Genomic DNA, 24,301 nt, shown 5'->3' on the forward strand with positions numbered 1-24,301 from the left:
CGGTGCTGGGGACTTTCCCCTGTTTGGTGTGACAGAGAACAGATCACCTTTGAGTTGAGCTGTAAGGAGGGGAGTTTCGCGGGTTTCTCTGTGGCCGAAACAGGTCTCTGATTGGTTGAACAACAGAACGCCTTCTTTGCATATATTAAAGTGAGGAAACGCCTAGTCAGTATAAAGTACAATGTAACGCTAATATAGAGAGAGTTTTTTTCCATCTTTTCTCCACGTGGGTGCCTTTGTCTGTCTTTGTGTTTTGTGTTTGTTTGTCTGTTGTTATTTTGTGGTAAAATGCATATCTCTGTATCTCTGCAGCTTTGTTAACTGATGCATGTGTGGTTTTGTATGAATTAAACTCTGTGAGCTGTGACGTCAACACGCCTTGTTTAGTTTCGTTTTACAGCTGGCCGCTGCTCGCCGAGAAGAACCCGGTTGTGCTAAGGAAGAGACGAGCCAAACGTTTTGTTCAAAGTTTTAATAAATAAGTCTTCCTTAATAGTAGCTAGGCAGGACGACTAGGATAAGTGAAAGTGAAACATCTGCGATCATGTAAAATCGCAGGCAGATCTTACATGACTTCCATCACAATCCAACATGTTTTGTTTTTTGAGCCGAGTATGAATGTAGTCAGGTCTTGTCAACTGATTAAAGTAAAGTGGTCTAGGTGGAGTTTAATTTAAAAAAATATATATATATGTTTCAGTTACAATCATAAATTCTAATCTTGTTCATGCAGTGAAGTGAACCCATAACATTATTTTCTGTTTAGAGAGAAATTGATTTTTGGAATAATTCAACTTCATTCTAAAACCTACTAACACTAATTCAATGTGAGTACTGAAAACAAACAAAGTTTCATATTGCCAACATCAAAAACTGACCCCTCTGACAATACTTCTTTATGGTGCAATCCTTCATATATAATTCAAACATTGGTCATTGGGAGTCTTCTCTGATGGTTCAAAAACACCACCACACTGACAGATGTCCTTTGTATAGTGAAAATATCTAAAAACAAATCTAGCATTTCTGAAATTGAATATTTCAACAATATGTGGTAATAAAAACAACAACCCTAAAACAAGTCCTCATTAGGTAGGTAGTTAGAAAATATTTGCTGTCCCTTATGGGTTGGTGATTGGGAAGTAAACCTTCTAGTGGGAGTCGTTATGTCCAGCGATTGCTCTGCATGGTCGTTAAGCTTCCCAAGAAAGTGATGCTACTTTAAAGGACCCAGGGCATCCTTTAGAGCCAGTATTGTTCCAGTTTGATGTTCTTAATAGCCTGGATGATTATTTTTCCTAATAGGCTGTCAAGTAATTTTAAGTATTCTTGAAACAATTCAGCAATTTGTTTTGGTCATTTTTATGGATTAAACAAAGAAAAATATTAAATGAACAATCTTGACAAAGAACTTTTCCTAACAAAATTACAGATTATAATTGTTCTGCATAATAATATGATTTTTACTGTTAAAATAGAACAAATTTTATTTTATTTTAACAAAAAAACATTGTGCTTTTAACTTGTAATGTGTTTGGTGCATTAAAATCATCTATTTAAAGACAGGTGATAAATTTTAGTCTGCTACAGATTTTTATTTTTCATTTTTGTATTGCACTGTTTTTTAACAGTAAAGTCTCCAATGATAATTCTAATGATACCCCCCACAAAGACAGTTCATTCTCTGATTTTTGTATTTTTCCAAGAATTGCAGTTTACAAAGTAAGTCAACCATAGGTACAGAATTATGGAATTATGTTGTGTCGCATGGATTTAAAGAGAAAAAAAAGAGATCTGTTTATTTGTTTCTTTCATTCTTTTGTAGATCAAACCTTGCAAGCTTATAAAGAAGGTCAAGGTAACCAAACTCCCATTTCAAGCTTACTTCATACCTGCCAGTTCAGTAACTTGTACTTTGACTTCTGGTCATTTTCATTCCAGCTACCAGTCCAACATGGGTGCCTGTAAATACAAGAAACGAGGTATAAGCATAGGTCATTCTTGAGAAAACAAAACATGTTTTTTATTAATTCTCCTTACCACAGGCTTTAGTAAATACTTTTGATTAAGAAATTACAAATAAAATGTGGTTTACTTCATCACCTAATGCAAAGACATCTACTTTAATGCACTCCTTATTGAGAACAAATGTTTTCTGTATTACTGTTACGGATGTTTGTAATAGTAACTTTGAGATTTTGCTTAAGAGTGACTACAATATATGCTTCTAGATGGCTAGAAAAGCTCATTCCTGAGGGTCAGTGCAATATTCAATTCTATAAAGCCTTGAGTAAGTGTCTGCAACAAACACATACACACAAATAAATGCACAGTGTGAGTTTGTTTCACAGTCAGTGAGGATGGCCCCTGGTAAATAAATTATTGAGAAGGAAAGCAAACAGAGATTAAGGTTTCTATCTTTTATGCCACACAACAGTACCGTGTAGAAACTGCAAATAAGTGTGTGTTTGATAAGCAATAGAATATAAAGTGTGTGCTTATCTCACCAACTCTTGTTTTTGGGTTCATGAGTGTTAACTGTACTGTCACATTATTTCAAAATGACACTTAAGTAACAGCTGTGGAATGCCGCAAGCGTATTAGTCCCTATATGTTGCGCACCTGAAAATTTAACAATGAATGAACAAAAGGGGAATATTCCACATTTGTTGAGCTTAAGTTTAAATATTGTTTAAGGGTTGTTACATCAAACTTTGCCAAGTACAAACAAAATCACATATCTCAGGATTCTCATGAAGTTTTTTTTCAGGGTCTGCTAAGTAGTTTTATCAGTAGAATTGTGTACTTGAGATTATCTCAAAATACACAGCAGTACCTACATGCATCCGAATGAGGTGAAGTGTTACGCAGTAACAATTTTACTCAAGTGTGAGTCTCAAATAATCTCAGGCTGAAAATGAAAACCAGTGGCATTAAGAGGGAGGCTTCTCTATGCATAAATTAAATCACAACAAAGGTACAGTTTACACAATGAAGCAGAAATACAGAACATTACAGTAAATAATGATATAGTGACCATATTTTGCAGATTCGGCACAATCTTGCCATAGTCTCTGATTTCCTACCAGCATTCTGTAACTTGAGCAACCATGAAATGTTTAATGTTGTCTTTTCACTGTGTAGGTTGGTCTATCAATAAATAGGTCAATGTTGGTTGAAATATGACAAAATGCTTCCATTTCCTCTCTGTTTTGTAGTTCCGTACAAAACAGTAGGTATACTACTGTTTTGTACTACTGTTTTGTAGTATTAGGGGGAAGAAAAAAAATCTGTGTTCCGTGTTCGAATTGGGAGCAATACTTTTGATGTAACATAACAGTCTTTTATTTCCATATTTAAGAATTGAGTGGCCGTCTGAGAATAAAAGTTTAATGCTCAGTGACTATCTCCAATCAATCGAATTTTAGCTTCATTCCTTAAACCCACTGAGGATTTTTTCTCACCAAGGAGATGTAAGACATATAACCACCAGACACATACACAGATAAGGTTTCTTTGTCTGTGAACACATTACAGTAAAGGCATAAATGTAAATCTTGTTCACTCTCTTGGCTTTGATCTCCCACAATTCCAACATGCAATATTTATTATGAAGTCTTTAGCAATAATTTACTGTAGAACATCCCTCAAGAGTTTACTGTGATATTGACCTGACTAAGGAATTCCACTGCCTTATCCACACACAATGAAACAATGACTTGTAACACTTGTGGCACCGGCATGTTCACTAACGCAGATATTTGCTTTTGAGAGATGAAACAAGGATATTGAGAAAGATCCTGGCTTTTGTGGGTAGTCCATAATGTTTTACTATTTGTATGGAATGTTTTAAGAAATAAGCTGTTTCACAAATGTCAAGGATGGCTTGAGAAGTGTACCAAAGCAACTGAGAAGAACTGCAATGTAAGTGATTAAATGAATGGATCGTAAACACAGCACAACACGCAGTGTTTATGGCTGACAGTCCAGAGCTGTAAAGCTTAAACCAGTTTTAAAATGATAAATTAATATTACTAAGTAGATGATGGATATAGAATTTGTTGTTGTAAGCATTATCATCACTGTTACAAAAGCATAAATATTGCAACACCCCACTTCACCCCACCTTCATTCTTTAACACAAAGAAAAACATATCCTCTGCCTTTTGTCATCAGACTCCAAAGTGATATATCATTATGTTTTTCATTTTGCTTCTTAAGTTGGTATTTTAGAATGTTTTTCTAAGATCTATGCAAAACCAAATGCAAAGATTGCCAAAAAACAGCTGGCAGTTCAAAAGCAGATAAAGTGTGATATGCTTCTATAGTGCAATTATGTAGCCTTGATTCTGTAGAACAAACTTGAACCTATGCATTTTTCCCCCCAAAATTACATAAAATAAAAATATATATATGTATATTCCAACAGTAAGTTTATCAAATAAAAAACACTTTGCATCATTCAGTGGTCTAACTGACATCTATGTGTGACTGCAAGAGTTTTGTTTTCATATTACTAATTTAACATCATTCATCTACATAAAACCATCAAGTCAAGATCAACTAAGCCATATTCTTCTTCTCTCTCTTTTTCAAAAATAAAGTCCCTGTCTCAAAGAGCAATGCTGCAACAAATCATGACTAATATCAGTGTCTTCTGCTCCAAAACGTCAACATATTTTGACCTGCTGGTCACACTACATCACCCTCTGAAACAGACCAGAAAAGCATACCATGCTGAATCAAATGGGTGAGCAGCCACTTGTTCAATTAGGATATTTTGTGGGAGAGGCAGTGCAATTTGTAGTATGCTGAGAATAGACTCCCAAAGCAGAAGTGGTGAAATAAGCTTAGCTCTGTTAGCCATCTGTCATTATCTAATGGCAAATTTATGTGTTTTCGGTGGACAGGTAGACAGACAGAATCATTGCACAGTGCACATGTATTTCAGATCAACATGATTCCAGAAGACAAAACATATTAGCTGACTTAAAATGTGGGCATCAAGGGCAGAACAACAGGAGGCAAAAGAGGGGTCAACTACCCCCTCCAGTAGACTTTGGCTTCCCAGCTGCCCTCAAAAGTTTTATATCCTAAAAAAATCATATAAACCTTATAATATTTTTGTTCAGAAGTCTTTTATAGCTTTCAACATAAATATTTGGCCACCAAAAATTCTATATTTATAAATATAATCTTGAGATTCCTGAAAAATCTGACTCCATCCATCCATCCATTTTCTGTACACCTTTGTCCCTACTGGGGTCAGGAGGGGTGATGGTGCCTATCTTCAGCAAACGTTTCGGGCGAGAGGCGGGGTCACCCTAGACAGGTCGCCAGTCTGTCGCAGCTGACAGTGACTCTCGCACGTCATTTCTTAGAGTATAAGCAACTTTTGCAAGTTAGCTTTTGCTTGTGATTAATTCAAGAAGAGTTTATGAATATTTAAAATATGTGAAATGTTTATGGCTTGCTGTTCCAGGGGTTGAACTTACAGAGGCAGCTCCATAAGATCAATGTCACAGCAAGGCATCACACAGTTAAACCATGTTAGACTGATTGTCAGACTGCGAAAATAAATAGGTAACAATGAAAATAGTAAATCTTAATACAACAGCTAATTTACCATGAAATCAGACATGATTTTATTTAGCATGATTTCATTTAAGAGTTGGCATAGGTTGCCAAATTTAAAAAATAACTAAATAAAAATTGGCATTTTTTAATTAGTTAATTTTGGTTCAGGACCAACTATAGTACCCTTGATTCTGAAGAACAAACCTGAATCTGTGCATTTTTGGCATAGGTTCAGGTTTGCCAAAAAATGTAACCTTTTTAGAGTTCTATGATTGCGAAAGTGAGCAACCGAGCCATGGCTGTGAGGATACAGTAGGTAGAGGATACCAAATTTTTTCTCAAGTAAGAGTTGTGATATTTTACAATATTATACTAGTAAATGATCATTTACAACTAGAGCACTGTCCTGCGAAGTACCGTACTGTTTTTTTCAAAAGGTACTCAAGTAAATCTAAATAGTAACTAGCCTCCCAGCCCCCATGTAAAATCTTCTAGATCTGCCACTAGTGGACATTAAGATGGAGTACAATTACCTGGTACCAATTAATTCTCTATGTTACATCATGGATTCTAAATTAATTAAAATTCAGCTAAATATGTACTTTGATACATTTTCATTTGATATCGAATAACACGTCTGGGATATACACCATGTGTACTAGACAACATGTGAGCTTGCAGGATTTTTTAACATATTGTCAGCATTTCAGTGTGTGCATGTCTGCGCTGGTGCAGTCTATGAACATAGTTACTAACAAACAGACTTGCCTAAATGTAGACAAACACTTAAGATGCCAAAAAAATGTGGCAACCATTGCCAGATTCCAGTTTTTCATTAGAAAGAGAGATGCGCAATAAAGTCATTCTAAAGACATAGCTACATTGCCTGGCAAAAGTATGAATTTCCCTTTTACGGCCTTTACCAGGTTTTCGGATATGCTTACATTTCCATCAAACTTCCCATCAATTCTGATTCACTCCGAGTTTAGTGACCAGCATATTAATTTTTACATCCATTTTTTAAACATATTTAATACAATTTTTTTGGGATTAAATGTTTAAAAGATCTTGATTGGTACTCCAGTATTATTTTTGCTCCAAAGAGAGATGCATCGGGGAGACAAAAATCTCACCAGAGTGGAATTAGTTCAATCAGGGTAGATATGGAATTAATATGTCTGATTAAGAGCCTGACTGAATTAGCATTTGGTCCAAAGGGGATTCTAGCTGCAGGGGAGGGATGCAATATGTTCTGGAAGCAATAAAGACTGACAGATTGGTCTATGGAGTAACAAAGACAATACAGAGCAGGGGAACATGCAAATAATTTGTTCTTTTGTTTTTGGTTTCCTTTAAGCCAACTTTTGGATCAAAGTTTGGTTTTGTAATTTAATTGCAATACCTCACCTAGACAAGCAAAAAAGCCTAAGAGAGATTTTTTTTTCTGTTATAAAATTTACTGATCAATTTATTTGTGCATCTGGTGTCATTAAAAATAATGTATTTTATTATTTCGTTCAAAAAGAGAAACTTCTCTCCAATAGATTCATTGAATAATGATAAATTTAAAATGTGTGAAGAATATGGCTAACAGCTAATAGAAACTATTTCACAGAAAAATTTTATTTAACTTAGGTCACTAATGGCCATGTGGGTCATGAGTTGTGGTTGGACCAAACTGCAGAGTATACATAGTTAGGAGCATCGATCATATTGAACAATGTTCAATGAAAAAATGATGTGCAAATTTACACAAATTTGTACATTTGTACATCATGGATTGTAAATCAATTAAAATTCAGCTAAATATGTAAACCATCTAAACCATCTACATAGATTTTATAAAAAATCCTGATCAGGGTAATACTGAGCAGATTTAGGAATGTCAGTACATGGGGGATCGAGAGCTGCTTAGATGTTAAGCTCTCCGAATAGGAAGTGCCAGGCATAAAAAGTCACACCACTTGCTTGGCTCATATGCACTCAACTCAAACCTTAAACATGTGATTATACATCAATCTTAAAAAGGTACAGAATCCAAGTCACTTGAGGTCCAGGGTAAAGATCCCACAGTCAGTAGTGATTTGGGAAACCATGTAATCTGCTGATGTGGTGTGGTTTATCCACTGTGGTTTATCCAGTCCAAGTTCAGCAGAGCCATTTTACCCACACATTTTCGAACACATTGTACTTTCTTCTGATGATGAGCTTTATGAAGATGCTTATTTTGTTCTCCAGCAATACTTAGCACCTGCCCATACTCCCGAAAGTACCAATACCTGAGCATTTGCTTGATTGCCCGGCAAACTCACCTGACCTTAATCTCATAGAAAAGATATTAAGTATTGTCAAAGGATAAGGTGAGACAACAAACTCAATCAGCTGGTTATTAAAAAAAGAGTGCTTGCTTAACACTTCTGGAGAGCCACAGGTTGATCCCCCTACATGCCACGTACAAAGAAAATCTTCAGAAGTAGAACACAAGGTAAAGCAAAAGGAAGAAAAAATAAAGGTAATAGTTAGCATACTTCAACCCAGCAATTTGTGATTCTGGCAATAGTTAGTAAAACCTGTGCCACTGTTGATATGAAATGCACAACACACTAAAATGGAAGGAAAGTGTTGTGTGCTATGTAAATCAGTGTTTGTGTAATTTCAATTATTTGTCACCCTGTTAATTAGCAGAAAAACAAAGACAGTAAATAGACACAATCACTTAAAAAACAACAAAAGCATAGGATGATGAAGGGAGTGGGCAAAGACAAAAATAAAAAGTATACAGCAGAGAGATGAAAACCTTGGAGTGGGAGAAAGTCGAATAAAAATTAAGAAGAAAAGCCAAGGCGGCATAAAGAAACCTTTTGGCAAATGAGTGTGATATGTGAGCAAAGAAGGTGAAAGACAGAAAGGGAAGAAGAGAGAGCAGTAGAGGGAATTTTATATTGTCATTGTTCATTTCATTTTCCTGGTGTGATGGACATTATGGTGAGTCACCAAGTGCGTCTTTCTTCAGAAGCATATGAGTGCAGTGGTTGAAGAGGCAAACTGACAAATTAGATTAATTTCTCCCTTCTGTTCTTTGTACTCATTTGGATTTTCCCCCAGAAATTAAACAGCATGCGTCAAACGGTGCCCCATTTGGTATGAGAGGCAGCTTCTTGTTTGATTTCTATGAACCCTATGAGGCTGTGTTCTTAAGGTAATTGATCTGATTTTGATTTTAGGCTTTTTCTCTAACTTCCTCATTGTTTGCTGCTGCAAAATTTTTCTAGCACCTATCTATTTATACATCTTCCTTTTTTATATCATATTCACAGATTAGTTTTCTGTATTAGTTTTAAAACACTCTGGGATATAAGAAATGCTAATGTTTTTTTTTTCTCTTCCTTATTCTGTTCTTAAAATGATTTTGTTTGAGATATTGTCCCAAATTAGTAAATTCACAGTGACAGTTGCTCGATAAATCTTTGATTTGCTAATCTGAAAAAAAATTGTTAATTAATTATTTCAACATTTTCATAAAACTTTTAAGGAGAATAATCTCTCAATGCATAATTGTAACCCCCAAATTAATTGTGATCACACAAATGTTGAGGGTATGTAAATATCCGATGAGCCCTATAAAGTTTCTTTTATTGACACCTAAATTAATGAGTTCTGTAATAAGGCTAGTTAAATATTTATATCAATGTAGAAACAAACATAATAGGGAAAATAAATAATAAGAATTTTAAAAAAACATTTCTAACAAATGTAGCTTATTAACGTGTTTGAACATTGTACCACCTCTGTATTTGGATAAATAAGCATACAACTCAAACTCTTATCTTTTATTTTACCACACAACATTTCTTTTTAAAAGCTTTTTTAAAAAGGGCAGATCCAACTTTTATAATCTTCATTAAAAGAGCAAAGCCAACACCATGATGCTCCCACATACCATGTCCAAAATGTTTTGCGGAATAAACAAAGTAGGCTGATAAAGTTTTAGGATATGGAATGACCGAGTCTCCTATTCTGTTCACAGATTGTGAACTTTGCTCCTGGAAAACAACCAATTTAAATAAGCTCTGCCAATTCCAATGAGAAAAGTGATTAAGTTTCAAGTTAGAATGATATGAAAAACTTATTTCAGCAACTTACAGGATATTTACATAAATATCAGTATCACTATCCTCATAAAAATTTTAAGATTAGCTGAAAAATGGCAAGAATTCACATTCCCAAGAAGATTCTAAATAAAGCTTCAACTTGCAAAAGAAGAAATTAGAGTGAGATAAAAAAAAAATTTAACTGTATATTTTGTGATGATTTCTTTTGCTTGGAGAATGATGTTCATATACTTAGATATTTTTTTTAAATCCAGGATGCATTTTGTTTCTGCCAAAAATGGCAGGGGGAAAACAATTGTCTAATAATCTTCTGTGCAGAGTGATATGTGCATTCTGGTACCAATCAGATTTGTTAACTTTCAACATATTTATGATAAAAACAGAAGTACTGAGCAGTGTTACTAAAAAAGTCACTGTTGAACAGAAGACAGCCATTGATCTACAAAGAGTGTAATACACAAAAGGCTACTCCCACAGAAAGTGGTTGTTTAGAGAGTGTGGCGTCCATACATATTCATAGTGCATATTGAGTGTATGGGAAAACTGTGGATAGAAAATGTCCACCAGCTACAGGGATAGCCATACCATTGAAGGGATTGTCAAGCAAACTTCAATCAAGAATTTGGGCAAAGCTTTACAAGGAGTGAACTGAGGGTCACTGAAAGTCACTATCCACAGATGAATCCTACACATGTTACATTCCTTGTTTCAGGCAACTTCTGAACCAGAGACTGAATGATTGCTTAGTGGTCCAAAGTCCTCATTTCAGATAAAAAAAAAAGTTTGCATTTCATTTTGAAATCAAGATCCCAGAGTGTGAAGAAAGAGCAGGAAGACACAGAATCCATGTTGCCTGAAGTGCAGTATGAGGCCATTGATGGTCACTGATTACACCTTAGCAGTGCCACAGGCTACAGTGATGCAGCAATCCATGCAAATGGAGGCCCATTACAGTATTGAGCACATAGAAATGAACCTACTTTTAGCTTGACATTTCTGTTTGAAATATCTTCTTTTTATGGTGTTTAAAATTCTAATTCTATGAATTACCAAATTTTAATTTTTCATTATCTGTAAGCCAAACAGATAATGAAAAGTTATCTGTTTGTGTAATTATCTGTTTGTGTAATCACTATGTGTAATGAATGTAGTTTCTCTTAGCTAAAATGAGTGACAAAAATAGTTAACAATTTCAAGGTATTCACATTTCAAGTCCAGTATAAGTAACTCTGGCTACTGTAAGTCATTCGCACTGCACCATATTCATTGTGTCTTTAAATTACCTTAAATGAAGGAGGTGTTGGAGTGCACATGTGCTTATAAAGAGACCCTTCCTAGATCAGTTCTGCAAACTCCAGCAAATACCTCTCCATAAAAGATGACTCATTTCCAGCTCCTAGAATCACCTTCTGAGTATCGTCTCCCACTTCCCACGAGATGAACACAACTCCTACGTTTTACAAAACAGAAATGAGCCTTGAACAAGGGGTTGCTTGAGATTCACCTCATTCACTGGTGTGCATGTGTATTAAGAAGAATTTTTCCAGTCTATAATAATATGCATACTGTTCTTGAGGCCTATTTCATGATCTTGCTAAGTAGTAGAATGCCCCTAAGCTAACAACACAAAATATTTCTAATAGGTTGTTTCAAATGAACTTTAAGATATTTGCAGTTCTCTTTTTAATGGTTTCTAAACTACACTATTTATTTTTTCATACATTACTTTCTGATTTGTAATAGCCTTATTTTTTACCAGTAGATGGAGAGTTTATGTGTGAAGTTGTGGAAAATAACTTTATGTTATGTAAGTAATGTAATTAATGCAATGTTTCACCTCAGTTCATGTTTATCACAAAATATTAGATGTATTGCATTTTGATTTGCTGATTTGATTTGATTTGATTTTTGATCTATCTTTCTGAAAATCCAATCCTATAGCATGGAAAATTATGCACAATACTTTTATGGGGCTATGGCCACAGACTATTTTGCCTTTTGGGTTCGCAGCTATTCTTAAGCGGATTTACATTGTGAGGACAGCACTAAGCACAGGGTTGATTACAGGTATTAGAAGTTGATAACAGACTTAAGGAAGGGAATGCTGACATGATATCAGCAGGGGGATGAAATCCGAAGACCATATTATAGTGTTTAATATCTATGTGCTAAATAGAGTCAGTAGAAGATAGGATGGAAGAGGAGGAGAGAAAGTGAGAATGTACGTTACAGTATGTGTAACTCTGTCTTCCCAGAGCCAAGCAGTAGTACTTTTGTTATGGTTCACAATGTTTTTAGGTGATAGATATGACTTGATTTCTTCTGCAAATCTTATGTACATCAAATAGCAGAGAAAACTGGTCATGATGAATTGTCTAAGTGGCTCTATCTTGAAAAAGCAATCAGTCTTTTAGTGCTTTCTAGAACAATCTTTCACCAGACTTGAGTTTCACTGTCTGTCACCCCAAGCTACAATACTCTGCCAGTGTTGTTTGAACAAGAAGAAAATGCTCCATCAGAGTAGAGATAAGGCGCATTGTACTGTGTGCCTTGATTCTGGCTGTTATCACAGGAGAAGCACTCAGGCTTCCCAGGTAGAGTAATGTGTCCAATACCACAGTGTGCGGGTTATCATGAAGAGGAATCAGCTAAATGAGGAAGGACAAAGACCATTCAAAGGACAGTAAATGTTTAGCAAATGTATGACTTTTAATGTATAATGCAGGTCAGAACATGCTTTGTAATAGGAAGCCTTTCTAATTTAGATGAATTAAGAAAGGACGTTTTCTCTTCCCAAAATTATAAATTACTCGGCCATAACATAAAGCTTTGATTCAGTGAAAGGCGGGTGACATTGTAGTACTAGCTATGCAAGCCTTCTTCAGTGTTTACAGATTCATAGGGACAGTTCAAAATGTGTATGAAGTCTTGTATAGTCACAGAGGTATGATTTGTTAGATTCAAATACTATTGATAATCAGTAACAATAATCTAACTAATCATACACATATTTGTTTTTGCTCAGCCATAGAGGACAATCTGTCTGAAATGAAAAAAAACAAAACATAAAATTAGATTGCAGGCATAATTTAACTCAGTATTTCCTAAACTTATATAAGATAGAGTGAAAGAGTAAAAATGACATATCTGAAAGAAACATAATACCAGGAACAATTAAGTAAAAGAACAAGAAAAAACATATCGTCAACAGGTTTTAGTCATGCTAACAATATCAACAATATCAATTTCTTCTAAGTACATTAGTTCTGTGGTGAGAAATGTTTTTCATTTGAAGGTTTTTCAGAGTTTTGCAGCTCAGCCTAGTTTCGACAAACAACATGAACCTATTGTGCTCCCCTACATTTGTATGTTATTGTCTAACAAAAGTCTAACTGAAAGAGTCGAGATTAAGGGTTGACTGTGTGAATACCTAGGCCTGCTAAGAAAGTGTTCTTTCTTGCAAGAAAAGGAGGGCGTGTGACGATGTTATTTATTTTTCATTCAGAGTTGGAAATTCAAGAGCAGTAGGATAAGCCTCAGAGGAATAACTGACTAGAGTCGTTACCTCCTGGGGCAACAGTCACTCTCTTCTCCTTCTTTCTCCCACTACTGCTCAATTTCCATCTCCCACCTTTCTGATCTTCACAAGAGAGCTGCCACTGTCTCTCTGAGAGAAGGAGAAATAAAGCTGGAGCAGTTCGTTCTCAATACCAGCTTTGCCTTCCTCATAGTCAAACTCTATTCATTGCACACCTCTGTGGTTTAATAGTTACGGTTAGCTTCGTTCAGCTTTAAATACATAGGGCAAACTGAGTTGAGAGGTACTTCTGGTTCCTCCCGGGCTTGCTTGTTTCTACATGGTTTCTACAGCTTTTTTTTTATCCCAGTCTACCTCATTAACAGCATTCCCATTACACCCTAGAGTCATTAAAAAAAGTCACTTTTTCTCCCTTGTCCCTCTAGTGTTTTCCTTTTATCATTCTGCTCCATTCCACGCCTTATTCGAATGAACTTAAGGTTTGAATGTCTAGGATAAAACTTATTTTCCATCTGGACCAGAGTGAATTATTGGATGCCAGAGAAGTCTGGCTGAGTTGGCTTCATAAAGCTGAGTCTCCACGCTCTGTTCTCGGCATTAAGCTGTTATCATGGGAACCAACAAAAGGCTTCCTTACTGTTCCCTGTTCCTCCTAATGAACTGAGGTGTCATATGCATTCTTATATTAGGGTCATTTGGGAGGTCCCCCATAGCTATAAAAAGTCAAAATGAGGGTTGTAAGACATATGCAGAGGCTCTCATGCCTTCAAACCTGTCTCAGTGAACTTCTTTCATGTTTCATTATCAAGGGGAAGATCTAGATTTTCTCTTGGTGCTGGTTTTGATTAAGATGACATTGTTGCAAAAGTAAAGTGTTCCTTAGCAGCTTAGGTTGTATATCAGAAATCTCACACCACAACAGTGTCAGACTCCAGGATTTAGCCATTTTACTACAGTGTTTTTAACACCACCAGATAAAAAAAAGGTGAAGAATTAAAGCAATGTGTGCTTTCCTATTTCTTTTGAGGGACAACTGTGATATTTGATATCTCCTATTTATAACACCTATTTATTATACCTCAAATAGAAACAAGCCGAGGCCCAGTCGCCCTCACAACAGCAACAGAAAAAAATCAACTTTACCTCTAAAGCTACAAGCCGACAACAGATTATGAAGAAGTAAAATCATCATCCCCTGTTCAATATCGTAACTTCCTTCCTCTATCCTTGTTCATCTCTTTCTTTGCCTTTCCCCTTAACCTTTATATTACTCTGAGCTCCATCCCCCACCTAGTTAAGTTCATTGGCTGAAGAGGAAGAATGCTGAGGATGCAGGATGGGGGAGAATCCAGCATCAATTAGATTCTAAAGTGCTCTTTATTTATTTATTTTTGTGCCCCATGCCAAATTAAATTAAGCAATAAAAGATGTGAAATGGAAAAGCAGTGAACTTTAATTATTGAGGCAGAACCTCTGCATGGGTCATCACTCAGTAGAGTTCTGTAGATCACGGTGTGCTTTCATAATGCACACGTTAGAAGAATGATTTTGATCTTTGGGCAGAATCAAAGACCTCTAAAAATCTCTTTGAAATGGTTGAACTCTTTTGGTCTATCTCTGCTGAAATCTTTTCAAAATAAGAAGGAAGTCTTTCTATCATCTGTTGTGTGCTATTCTATAAGTGCTCAGATTGGAAAATTTAAGAAATGGGAGTATGATGTTGCTTGACACAATAAAAATGCTGTGAAGAGAATGAGGAGAGGAAGAGAGGATACCCATGAGGACGGATAACTCAGTTTTAATGAATGCTCAGAAATAAATCCGATTTTCTCAGTTCTGTTAATGATCAGAGTTTTCTGTTTAATCACTGTAGTAATGCCTATCAATACAGTTATTAAACTGTATCAATATAAAACACATATATGTAAAACACATGTTGTTTTACTTGCATTCTTTAAATAAGCATTGGGTGACGTTAATCAACACTTATTTTATTCTTACTTGTTTTACTTGTATTGTTCTAAAGGTCTTTGCTAATGAAGTTGGTTGTTCACATAGTTCTGTATCCAAACATATGCATTAGCAGAACATTGAGAGGAAGGAAGAAGTGTGGTAGGAAAAGGTGTTCCAGCAACATGGAGAACTGCAGCCTTGAAGAATAGTCAAGCAAAAATCCTCTCCAGAGGAGACACCACACATTAATACTAGACTTAGGGTAATGTTGCATTCCCTATGTCATTCCTCCTGAACCAGAGACAATGTCAGAGGCATCTTATTTGGGCTAAGGAGAACAGGAACTGGACTGTTGTTTTCAGATGAAAGTAAATTCTGTATTTGAATTGGAAATCAAGGTCCCAGAGCCTGGAGGAAAAGTGGAGCATCACAGAATCCACATTGGTTGAAGTCCAGTGACAAGTTTCCACAGTCAGTGATGGTTTGAGGTGCCATGTCATGTTGATCCACTGTGTTTTCTGAAGTCCACAGTCAATGGACATTCTAGAGCACTTCATGCTCCCCTATGCTGACAAGCTTTATGGAGATGTTGATTTTATTTTCCAGCAGGACTTGGCACTTACACACATTGCTAAAGATAATAAAAGCTGATTCAGTGATTATGGTGTTCCTGTTCTTGATTGACCTGAGCCTTACAAAAAATATGTGGGCTGCAAGAGGGAGATTCAAATTTTTTGATGTACTACTACCAAGGAAGTGCTCTTTCCCTACTGCTGTTCTGCATAGGTCTGAACTCCCTGAGCAAAACACATAAATCAACAACACAGGCTATGGATACTGACTCAGAAATAGGGCCAATATCAGTCACCTCATCTATATGAATGATATCAAGCTCTGTGGTAAGTGTAAGTGAAACGCTGACTCACTGATCCACACTGCCAGGATCCACAAGACAGCCATCAGAATGTCATTCAGGCTGGAGAAATGTGGCTGAATTGAGACAAAAAGAGGTAAGGTAATCCATACAGAGGAGATTACTCTCCCAGAAGGGAGAATAGCAAATGCAGAGGAGAGCTATAAGTACCTAGATATACCACAGGCAAATTGGCAACCACAAAGCGGTCAGAGGGCTTTCCTTATTTGACATGAGGTTAACAAGAGCCCTCAGCTGAAGATGGTAGATCTCTTTCCACACCCATAGAAAGACAAGCTCAATGAATTGTTTCTGTTAAGAAACGTTTATATGTTAGAGAGAAGTTGTTTTTGTTTACCCAAAACATGCGACAGCTTGATATTTGAGAAACATAATTGTTGGACTTCTCCTTTAATCTGTGGTTATTTTGAACCTCCCCTAGTCCTAAGAGATTGGATCCATTGGAACGAGTTATTCTCAGGCTTTTTTTTTTGTGGTTTCAGGAACTGACAGGTGGATCGGACACCCCCACCACTTTCTGTTGCTCGACCGTAACATCTGCTACGGTCTTCCGGAGCATTGTGTGTTAAGATTGTGGGAGTATATGAATCTTGGCAGGCATATGCTAAGTATAAGTATATATATATGTAACCCATGTTATTTTAGCGAATATGAATTATAGCCTGTAATACACTATATTGCCAATAGGTGGCAGTAAATAGCTTCAAAGTAGTCTAAAGCAACAGTGATATGCTACAGAATATGAGCTAGAACAACCAGAAGAAGAAGAAGAAAAACGTTTTGTGGTCACTTTACTGACAAAACTCTGTTTTCCTTTCTATATTTTTCAAGAATTAGTTTTCATCTATGGGTAATTTTTGATTCCTGTGTATCTGGATCCGGAAGAAGTTTGTTTTTTGAGATTTAATTTCTTTATTTTTCTTGCTGCGAATCTCCGGTGAGTTCTGTGCTATAATTAGCTTCGTTAGCTATCGATTAGCCACAAGCTAATATTTTGCTGTTATGTAATAAAAGTTATATTGCAATCTAATTTTATAGTTTCAATGTTAAAAAGGAAAAAAAGAACAATCGGAGATACTTGTTTATGGGTAATAATGCATGTTCTACATGTCTACATGACGTTTTGTATGTGAATTAGCAATGCTTTTTATGGCTAACTCACAAAGGCTATTCTGCTAATATTGCGCCTTTTCTTGTCGAAATGCTGATACTGATTAAGTATTTAGTGACAGTGAGTTATTTATTCCACTGTATGGAATTTAAGAGTGCTGGAAAAAAAGATATTGATGTCAATTCAGTGAATATTATTTTGTGATGTTTTGTTGAACTAAAAGAAACAAAAGTTATTTATCACAGCTGGAAATAATTTTATCTACACGGAGTGAAGAGATAAAATTTCACTGAAGTGACTTGGAATCACATATGACGCTATAGTGAAAGATGTTTCTGCTGCATGCAGGTTGTTTTTTTTTTTTTGTGATGAGAGACAACGCATGAAGAACGGCGAGCCAGGATCCACAAGAGCGGATTCACATTGTGTCCACTACGATGCCAAAGAAGGACTTTCTTCTGTTCCAGTAGATCGGTGGGATTGCACATATTAATACTACCCGGGTAGCTACAATATAACATTCAGATCTGAGTACTGAACTGAAAACAAATCAAAGGAAAAGAAACTCTTGAACTTGACTGACTTGACTTAGGACTACTAAAAGAAAACTGACTATTTTGTTCTGTTCGTGTTATTGTCAAAATGTGTAATAAATAGGTTGTTTTGTTCAACACATTGATTTCCTTGCTCCTCCTGAGTTGAACCTAGTTCTGATATGCTATTTGATTATAAGGATTCATAGTCACTGATCCCCTTGTCGCAGGTGACTTACCAGGTTAGTAGATCTTACATATATATGAACAATAACTGAAACAGAATTATTTTTCTATAATTTTTTGATAATCAGGTGGTGCCCTGGGTTAGTACTTTTGATCTAATTTACTAGTTTTATTAATAATGGTCCTAAGCAATTACTTATAGTCAAACCTGCCTCTATTAGTTGCGCAACACCTCTTTGTGGAATACAATCTGGAGACCACTATAGGTCAAAGTCGGAATTACCTGCCAAGACGGTGGAGGTGATAGACCTAACTTCCTATGGGACTTTGTTACAAACGACCAAAACCGGTTATGTAAATTAGTCACATATACGTAATTCTCTAATTTTAGAAGGAAATCTATCAAAACAAAAAAATGTATAAGGAAGTAAAAGAATATATATGCATGAAGAAGCTTACAGCTAGTAAGTTGTATGTGGGTGTAATCAGGTCACAAGGGTAAAAGTCAGGAAGTTTTTTAAACAAAAAACATTTTATACAGGAAACTGGTAAATAGTAGCTAGTCAAAAGACCTTCAAATGATTGTCCAGAGGCCTGTAATGTCATATGATTCTTGATTATTTTTCTAGATATTCTGTAATGAAAGTCATTTGGTATCTGAAGGATATCAAGAACATAGAGCAAAATGAGAAAATGGAAAATAAAAAAGACTAAGATCACAAGATTAAATGGGTCATCAGTATTGGATCTCAGCAGATAAGCTAGTAGGAAAATCTTTGCACTCTGCTTGAATATGTGTAGTATATGTTTTGCAATAGCTGTCAGCTGTTGCCAATCATGGTTTTAAAACCACTTTCCACAACAGTACTTAAGGATATGTCTTAAATAAAAAAGGATTAAATAAAATCATGAAAATTAACAGCTGCACTTTTAAAATACATATGCATAGATCTATTTTGTTGAGATCACTCTTTAGAATTCCACTACCAGCAACAACAGGATGAGGTGAAGTCAATCGGGTTTTCAATAGCAGGTTTAAAAACAACATGGTTCACTAAAGGTGCTTTACGTGGTTTAAAATCAACTTGCATGCAATTTCATAAAATAAAACATACTGTTAAAATCAAAAACAATATACACAGGTCAGTGCAAGTCCGCCCCAGAGTAAAAAATCCATGGGGTTCAAATGACCCCATATCTTAAAACCGTGTGGAGGCTTAAGGAGTAAAAATAAACAAGTTTAAACTACATTCTAAAATGGACTGGAAGCCAATGCAAAAAGGCCAAAACAGTAATTTCTTCCAGGACAGGGAAGAACTTGAAGGGACCTCCAATTAAGACAAAATAAAATCTTGAATTAGTGCCTCAAATTGACTACATGAAATGAGAATCTAAGCCTTGCTGATAAACCTTTGCTGAGAGAAAAGTGTCTTGACTATTGAGTAACTATTTCTGAAATGTAAAGTCAAATCACAGCAACGTGTTTCTGTTGACAAAATGTGATTCTCTATCTAAATGTGACAGTCACTGAAATATGTTTGCATGTAAACATTTTTACAAAGTACTTTTATTTATTTAAGAAAACTACAGTTTGAGGTAATATAAACATTTACTTTTTCCCAAACAAATTCTATTTTACATTACACATTTTTATCATGGCAGTAAAAACGTTTAAACCATTCACCTTGTGGTTGGTTGATAAATTGTCAAATACAAACCATACTCATTTGGCACACAGATGTTATTGGAAACAGACAGAATGAAAGGTGTTCTCAGCTGTTTTACAACTTGCACATATTTCTTTTCCCTGCTAACGTCAAACACATGACGTTATCTTAGCATTGCAATTTATTACAATTTGTTGGTGTGCAAAAAAATCCTGCTGTAAACTGTTGCAGTTTCACTCACAATCGAAATACCAAACAAAAGAATTAGAGCCACATATGTTTGTTTTTTTTAACCTTTTCAGCTGCCTTGAATGTAAACCTCGTGAATTAAAACGTTTTGCTTAACATTTTGCTTAAAACGTTAAGCAAAACGGAAAACGTGGAGACAATTTTATCTGGAGTTGCTTTTAACACAAAAATACACACAAACTTCACAGTGGGATATTTTCTACTGGAGATGTGCTCTCGCAGCTAGAATCTCAAGAGAGAAGGCGTGGTGGAGTGTCTGTCTAGAACACGCAGGAGGCAGGTCACAATGCACAAAGCATGCTGTGGAAATCATTTTGTTTTGCTTGCACCATGTCAGACGTAGTAGAAGAGCTGTGTTGATGTGTTTATACCGAATATACAGAAATGTTGCCACTATAGCAAAAACCAAATAGAAGCCAACACGTATGTCAAAGTGCTATACTTCTGTTGACATACTCAGCAAGGTTTAGACCCTCATTTCAGAAAGTCACTTTAGTCAGTGAGGCACTAACTCATGCCTTTATTTTGTCCTAATCGAAGGTCCCTGCAAGTTCTTTCTTGTCCCTTGGTAGAAATGGCTGTTTGGCCTTTTTACAATGGGTAACTTGGAACTTTCACCCCAAGTTGGACAGTCAATTATTAAGCATGAGGAAAAGAGTCTCCTTGAAAGTGCCAGAAGGCCAATAATTTTCTTTTTAACAGAGCATATCATCTTTCACTGCTTCATTTTTAATTGCTGTGCTCAATCCGCTTAGGACTGCAGTCATTCTGGAACAGAGTTGTTGGAGCTTGTGAATTGAAACTACTGTTAAAAACGGATTGATTAAAAAAAACATACAAACTATGGTAAATGAAAGTGGACCACTTTACTTTAAATAAAATATATAATATAGATAGACAAAGCACATTTGTCCAGTGGATAGCTCTGGGTTTGGCAGTTAGCATAACAAAAGCACCAGTAATTGGTTTAAATTTGTAGGATTATGTTGTGGGCCTGTTGAAGAACGTGACTGACCTGTGCAGAGTTCTGAGCTTAACCTGATAGAACATCTTCAGAATAAATTAGACCAGCAGTCAGCTAGGTCTAGTGGTGCACAATATATTGCAAATATATCATCATCACAATGTAAGTGTGAACAATATTCATGTCATAAAGGGTTGTACTTCAGTGCAATAATTGTTAGATAGTATATTCCAAGTGTTCTGAACTTGCATTTTATATGCTAACGTAAACTTTAGCCTGTTGGACAAAGCCTCATGACAGCATATGCTCACACCAGACACTAATGACATTGGCCAAATGTCATTAGTGTCTGTCATTTCATTCAATGAAATGACAGATGAGAAAGAGAGGAAAGAAGAAAGTATGCATATATTGCAGTTGATATTGTAATCATAATATTTGTTAATGCTATCAGAAGCATTTTTAATACCTTGCAACCCTAGTTAATTTTTTTCTTTAAACATTAGTGTCTGACCTTACAAATGTGGAACTTGAAGAATGGCCAAAAATCAACATATACCCTCCCATAAACCTTGTGGTGGGCCCGTCTAAGAAGATCCAAATCTGTCATATATGCAAAGTGTGGGTGGGCAGAATAACAAACACAATGTCACTCAAATTTATATAAGTGTAAAGGCAAAAGTGAATACTTTTGGCCACACTACCCAAACAGTTAGCCAGACAGACAAAATACAGTCCTGTTGTAATTTATTTGGAGACATTAGTTTAGACCAGTGTTGTCCAAACCGGTGGGAACAAAAGTGTGATGTTTAAAAATTTCAGTAATAAAACAAAAAATAAAAACAAAAACGCACAATAGAAAAATAATAGTGAACTCTCTTAACTCTGTAGTCACAACTTAAAAATGCAACATTTGAATGGCAAAAGTAGAAAAGAACAAATTACTTTGAAAAAGGTCTCAGATGCCTTAATCAAAGAAATATGAATAATTTCTTAACCTTGTGCATCAAATATTTTCTACTTTGTTGGTCTGGAAAATGTTTCTAGTCTAGTGAACTTTAAAAAATGACTGATAAAAACATGAAATGAACAGAGCAATGCTGTAATACCTTTTAAGCACTCAGACTTCACGTACTCACAGAAGGTCAGTAAAAGTCTTATGTGGGTTTTATGTTCTTTATTTCTGTTCCCCTAACAACACTTACAAAATCTGGCTTTGAAGTGATAATGAAAAATCATGTTTTGCAGCTTCAGACACATTTTGATTGGTTCCCGCGCTGCTGGTAGAGATTGAAAAAGTGGAATATTTATGGGCCTACAAGTGAAATTAATTTTTGTCAAAGGATGCCTGGATGACTCAATCTTGGACTACTTCTGAACGCTTAGATCACCTTAAAAATCATCAGTGCGTGACAGAAATCCACAGAAACAATTTTGGTGAAGATTAAAACTGCTACAAATGATGTAGGTCTCCCAACAGACAGATAGCATGTTCAACTTTTGTTGAATATCTAAAATCTGTTGTTCAGGTATAGAAAATCATGCAGTAGTTGTGTTTCCAAGGTTTACACAACCTCAATTTTCTAATGAAACAAGTCTAGGGATTTTGGTTGTTTGTCCAAGAACATGTGAATCGGTAGATCTACATTAAAAAGAGTCAGTCAGACATATGGAAGTGCAAAAACAAGCTGAAAAAATAAATAGAAAAAGCAAAGCAAATGAAATGAACCTAAGGACTACGGTGCCTCGTACCTTCCATTTACCCTGCGTATTTTGGGGCGCTATGGTCTTTAATCTGCAGATGATCCTGATGGACTGTGCGTTTAATTTGGCAACCCATAGCCCACAGATCAAAACAAGAAATTTCAAAGCTTTGCCTCAGCTTGCCCATGAGAGAAGATGCACTGGAACACATTCCAAAAACAGCTGATGCCACAACACTTACACTTCTACAAGCTGCACCCAGAAATGTGCAAAAAAAAAACACAGCCTAAAACATCAGGTGTTGGACAGTGCAGTAGAAGCAAGCGATAAATCCCTGCGTGTGTAAAGCGAATAAACTGACACAACCACAAGCACAATAACAGTGTCTCTATCTACACTAAATAACACTGAAAACATGAAGTAGAAGCTGCAAGTGGTGCAATATAATAACATTTAGTTGTTTCAGTGATTTTACATATTGTTCATGGTTGATATTGGTTATAAATATCACTGAAACATTTGAAATATTTAACTAAATCACTTAATGCCACTGATAATGTATATGTACGCTCAGCATAAAGGCAGTGACAAACTATCCCCAATTATCATCGCCTTCAATAATTATGGAACTGTACTGATAATTGTGAAATCTGGTGACAATTGTACAGCACAACCTGATTGTATTAAAATATATATTCTATATTACCACTTTAGGAAGTATTTTTGCATTACTGCAAGGCATGTGATATTGTGCGATATAAAACAAGAAAAAAAATAAGTAATTTTGTGCTGTAAATAAAATATGAGTGTTCACTTTCTCTGCGGTCTGGAAGAACCTATCCACACACAATACGTGAAGATTTTTTTAAAAATTTAAAAAAAAAGTTTTTTTGTTACACGATTTAAATTCATATGTCGTTATTTAATGAGACCACATTGAATAAATCTAATATACATTAAATTCAACAGTGTAGAAAAAGTGTCTATGTGCGTTTTTAATATCTAAGTGCTTTTTAACAGCAGCAAAAATCAAACGATGTGTGGACGGTCACTGTAGAGTCTTAAGGTCTGAAGCATTGCTATGACTGCACTGCATATCTCAATACTGCATTCTGCGTGGAAGAGCGTGGTAGTGGCAGATTATCCATAAGCTATGCATGTCTTAACCATGGTAGAAGTTGCCAGAGTGGCCACAGCAGTTTCATTTCAAGGCTACAACCTAATCAAGCACACACCTGGCAGGCATGAAGCAATAGGCACTCCATGTACCCTAGCTGCAAAAAAGAAATAAAGAAAGTAAGGATTCATGCCATGCTCATGCTCCTTGCACACAGAGATTGGTATGCAGTGCGTTTCCATAGTTTTGGGTACCCAGCGGGGGAGAATTGAGCATATAGGTTGCCAGGAGATGGAGAGATGTTCAGTTTCTCAGCTGCAGTTAAAACTGAAAATATATTCCTCATACTACTGAAAAAAGAAATTGGTGTACTAAGCAATGAAAAGGGACGGAGAAGTGGAAACGCATGAGCAGCCTTCTCATAGTGTATGGAATGTCACAGTAATCGCAGAAAAACTAGTAAAACTTCAGATTTTAGAGTCTTAATGTTATAATTTCAACGTGATCATTGAAAAATAAATTTAGGATTTTGTGTGCATAACTTTTAATGACTGCATTCAACAAGATATGCCTACTGAAAAAAAAAACATCAGGTTGAAATTTTTGTGCATGATGCACTCTATAATAATAATAATAATAATAATAATACTAAAACC

The 24,301-nt window shown here is 35.7% G+C and overlaps 1 protein-coding gene across 1 annotated transcript in view; it reads right to left on the reverse strand.

Annotated features, from left to right (window-relative positions):
* The window catches only part of lrrc4ca (leucine rich repeat containing 4C, genome duplicate a), a 66,585-nt gene that overhangs the window by 19,640 nt on the left and 22,644 nt on the right, over positions 1 to 24,301 (reverse strand). Inside the window, exon 2 of the mRNA XM_028002425.1 lies at positions 1,893 to 1,962. The gene's annotated coding sequence lies outside the window, so the exon portion shown is untranslated. The remainder of the gene's footprint in view (positions 1 to 1,892; positions 1,963 to 24,301) is intronic.

Source organism: Xiphophorus couchianus, chromosome 2, assembly GCF_001444195.1.
Source record: "Xiphophorus couchianus chromosome 2, X_couchianus-1.0, whole genome shotgun sequence".
Classification (NCBI taxonomy): domain Eukaryota; kingdom Metazoa; phylum Chordata; class Actinopteri; order Cyprinodontiformes; family Poeciliidae; genus Xiphophorus; species Xiphophorus couchianus.